Consider the following 4,552-nt stretch of genomic DNA (forward strand, 5'->3'; position numbering starts at 1 on the left):
AATAGACCATTGTCACGCATTGGTCTCTATGTATAAAGTTGTTAAAGGATGGAATTAATAAAAGTTTGAGTGTGAGGTATGTAGAGAACAAAGGGAAGATTCTTAGGATGTGTCCTCTACACTAGCCGGTTAACGGTAACCGGGGTAGGGTTCATCCTAACCATCTAACCGCGCCCCTAATCGTCGGGGGGGCTATCCTAACCGTTGGTTGCAGCACTCGGTCACACGACGCCATATCAATAGATTAAGGGGGGCACGAGTTTAGCCAACACTAATCGCTCGACCACAAAACCCTAATCGACAATTTGAGATGAACCGATCCCCTAGGCGCTCGGAGTGACTGAAATCGTTGTGACTATGTCTCAGATCCCCAGGCAACACTGGAGGAGATGTTCCACTGCCGATAAACGACGGGAACCAATCTCCTCGCCACACGCGGGGAGATCGAGAAAGAGGAGGCGGGTCTTCGCTGCAAGACGTCGCCGCAATGATGGCTAGGAACAACGACGACGGTCGACGGTATGTATACCTATACCTCTGAGTAGAATAGATCTACTTATCATTGAGGCATTTTAGACACGGATTGTTACTTAGTGACTTAGAAATCGATCCTAACCACCAAACAATATCTAACATCGAAGTGAAACAGCAGCTAGGTGATGTCGTCCCAGCTCAGCTGATGGTATGGTAGTACCTCATCCTCTTTGAGGAGTTTGTCAGTCACGCAGCTGCCGTTGCGATCCCACTCGCCGTCGTGGAAGTGGCGAGGCGACTGCGTGCGCCAGAGCTTCAGCGTCGTGCTCGGGGCCTCCACGTCAATGTAGGCGGCCATGGATTTGATGACTCGTTTCAGGCCATCGGGAATGCTGAGCGGAGGCTCGATCGGTCTTCCTCCTTCGTAGAACACAAGGGGCGTCTCTCTCGGGAATTTGTATGTCCCCCACCTGATTCATAATCATATGCATGTACGGGAATTTGTATGTCTCCAACTAAACAAGACTTTCACTTGAGAAAGTTTGGGAGCAGCAGCCTAGTAGTCTCTGACCAGTGGCCGGTGTTGAAGATCAGCACGTCGTAGAACTTGGTGACGCTTATCCAATCGTCAGCGGGTATGTCAACATCCACTCTGTAAATCCCCTTTATCCCATCCTTGTGAACCTGCTCCAGATCCTCCACTGGCTGCCACCTTTTGTATCATGCATGGATGTAAGCTTCATGATTCCATTTATTTACATGACAAAAAGTACAGTGTATTGCTGCAATGCAAACCATAAGCAGAGGCAGGAAGACGAAGCGAGCAGTATATTGCTCACGTGTACTTGGCGAGCAGCACGGCGCGGTGGAAGGCGACGGTGACGTCATGGCGGGGGAAGTAGCCGCCGCGCTAGGCGCCGCGGCGCTTCCACCGGCGCGCGTTGGGGTCGGCGGAGCGGAGCGCGCAGAGCAGCGCGATGGCGAGGTTCTCGGACAGCGAATCGCCGACGAGGCCGACGCGGCGGCCGGCGGCGGCGGCGAGGAACGCGGAGGGGTCGATCCGCGGGACGACGCCGCAGCGCGCCGGCGCCCAGGACAGCGCCGCCAGCGGCGGCCGCCCGTTGCGGAGGCAGTTGTAGGAGCCGCTGTGGAACGGGCAGGTCGCGGAGTAGAGCGGCGCCGGCACGGGCCGCGGCGTCGCCACCCACCGCCCCGCCGTCAGGTCCGACGGCGCCGCGCCGCAGGGCAGCGGGTCCGGCTCAGAGACGGACCGCCGCGCGGGAGCGGAGACGTGGCGGCGCAGCACGGCGGCGATCGCCAGGAGAGCGAAGGCGAGGAGAGGGAAGCGCAGCAGGCGGAGCCGCCGCGTTGCGCTCGCGGACGCCGTCGGCGATACGGACGTTGCCCGCTTCCTCCTCATTGCAGTGAGGTTCGATCGATGCTCCGGCTATATTTTTGGTGTCTTTTTTTTCTTAAAACAAAAGAATAGATGGTAGTAGCATATTGCGGAAATTAATGCATTGTACTTGTAGCTGATTTGTTTCAGGGGAGTGATTAGATATATTGACGATCACGCTTTACGGCACAAGCTTAGAAATCTCCATTTATTATTATACTTCTACTACGTACTATAAAACAAAAATAAAGAAGTATCTGGAATCACGTTTTAGATGAGGTCAGGAAAAAAATCTAGGGAGCTTGCATGAGTAATGAACGGGCCAGGCAGGCAGGGATCCTCTTCTGTGGAGTCTGAAACCAGAGCTTTCTTCTCAGCAATGGCCGAACATGTACTGACTACTGGGGTGGGGTACGAGGAGGCAATGGCAGTGCAGAGAGCCGATCCGGGCTCTGAATCTGACAAGCATTAAAGACTGAGTCGGAAACTCATTAGGTCTCGTTCGTTTCTGGCTGATCCGGCCGTTCGAGGCCTCTTTCCGGCCGGAAAAATTATCCAGTTTTGAATCCGGCCCTCAGCTGTTCGTTTCAACCTGAAATAAAAACAAAAGCGGTCTGGTTCGAAGTTTGCCCTTCCTCTATAGTTCGGTAGGAATCCGGGCCTCTTACCATCTGGATCAAATCATGGGTTGGTTTGAGTGATCCACTGTTTCTTGGCCTGGTCTGGAACCGTTTCTGGCCTGGATGACTTCCCAGGCAACCGAACGGGGCCTTAATCGTACTGGTGGAGTGCAAGAAGACATAATTATCTTTGTTATATAAATTCTTACCTATTTGCTGTAAGTTTCAATGCTTGTTGTTGAATACCAAACTACTGCCTTTTAAGACCAGAAGCAGTCTTCAACCATGATTTAACCATCCTTCTCTCGACCAAACTCCTCGGCAACTGATTTGTAAGCCAAGATTGCAAACATGAGGATAATGCATGTCCATACAAAATTTTGATCACCAAAAACTTTTGACAACTAAATCTCAATGCCGCATCTATACGCAATTACCTCAGGTAAAACACCAGTAGCTTTTGATGCTAGCAAATTAGGTACACTGCCATGAGAAGAACACTCAAAAGTGGTAAAGCAGATGTTTTATTCCTGTGTAGGAATAATAAACATAAACAAGCTCACCTAATAAAATGTTGATTTCGTCCCTGATACTGGTGTAGAGTTTGGTGTTGGTGTTTTCCTTCTTAGCAAAAAAATGAGAACTTAGATTATCATTTATCAAGCTCTGCACACAGGAAGCAATGGCGCCCTCGTACGCGGGTGCAACAGCAGCCGGCGACGTGCCAGGGTTGTGTTGCCTGCTGGTTATATTTAATCCCCTTTTTTCATTTAATAAAATGGTAAAATGGTATTATAGCGTGTACGTCTTGTTTGATAACGCCATTTAGGTGAAGCCTTTGAAATGATCCTAATGTGACAAATCCCACTTCTGATAATGGCAGAATTCCAAATTTCTAGAGCTGCGGTGAGGATTCCCACAAGTGTGCCGGGGCTTTTTGCACACAAGGGCGGGCAGTTGGTTGTGAGCGACGTGGCCTTCGCGCAATTGAGCACATCGCCCCGAATCGTCCCGTGCGAGGAAAGCCTAGCGGCTTTTAAACAAGCTCACCTAACAAAATGTTGATTTCGTCCCTGATACTGGTGTAGAGTTTGGTGTTGGTGTTTTCCTTCTTAGCCAAAAAATGAGAACTTAGATTATCATTTATCAAGCTCTGCACACAGGAAGCAATGGCGCCCTCGTACGCGGGTGCAGCAGCAGCCGGCGACGTGCCAGGGTTGTGTTGCCTGCTGGTTATATTTAATCCCCTTTTTTCATTTAATAAAATGGTAAAATGGTATTATAGCGTGTACGTCTTGTTTGATAACGCCATTTAGGCGAAGCCTTTGAAATGATCCTAATGTGACAAATCTCACTTCTGATAATGGCAGGATTCCAAATTTCTAGAGCTGCGGTGAGGATTCCCACAAGTGTGCCGGGGCTTTTTGCACACAAGGGCGGGCAGCTGGTTGTGAGCGACGTGGCCTTCGCGCAATTGAGCACATCGCCCTGAATCGTCCCGTGCGAGGAAAGCCTAGCGGCTTTTAAACAAGCTCACCTAACAAAATGTTGATTTCGTCCCTGATACTGGTGTAGAGTTTGGTGTTGGTGTTTTCCTTCTTAGCCAAAAAATGAGAACTTAGATTATCATTTATCAAGCTCTGCACACAGGAAGCAATGGCGCCTTCGTACGCGGGTGCAGCAGCAGCCGGCGACGTGCCAGGGTTGTGTTGCCTGCTGGTTATATTTAATCCCCTTTTTTCATTTAATAAAATGGTAAAATGGTATTATAGCGTGTACGTCTTGTTTGATAACGCCATTTAGGCGAAGCCTTTGAAATGATCCTAATGTGACAAATCCCACTTCTGATAATGGCAGGATTCCAAATTTCTAGAGCTGCGGTGAGGATTCCCACGAGTGTGCCGGGGCTTTTTGCACACAAGGGTGGGCAGCTGGTTGTGAGCGACGTGGCCTTCGCGCAATCGAGCACATCGCCCCGAATCGTCCCGTGCGAGGAAAGCCTAGCGGCTTTTAATAAAAGAATCGTCCCGTGCGAGGAAAGCCTAGCGGCTTTTAAACAAGC

General features: G+C 50.2%; 1 pseudogene; it reads right to left on the reverse strand.

Moving 5' to 3' along the window:
• Positions 1–522: 522 nt before the first annotated feature.
• Positions 523–1,894, reverse strand: LOC103647284 (protein trichome birefringence-like 12; annotated as a pseudogene).
• Between the last annotated feature and the right edge of the window lie 2,658 nt (positions 1,895–4,552).

Source organism: Zea mays, chromosome 2 (assembly GCF_902167145.1).
Source record: "Zea mays cultivar B73 chromosome 2, Zm-B73-REFERENCE-NAM-5.0, whole genome shotgun sequence".
In the NCBI taxonomy this organism is placed as follows: Eukaryota; Viridiplantae; Streptophyta; class Magnoliopsida; order Poales; family Poaceae; genus Zea; species Zea mays.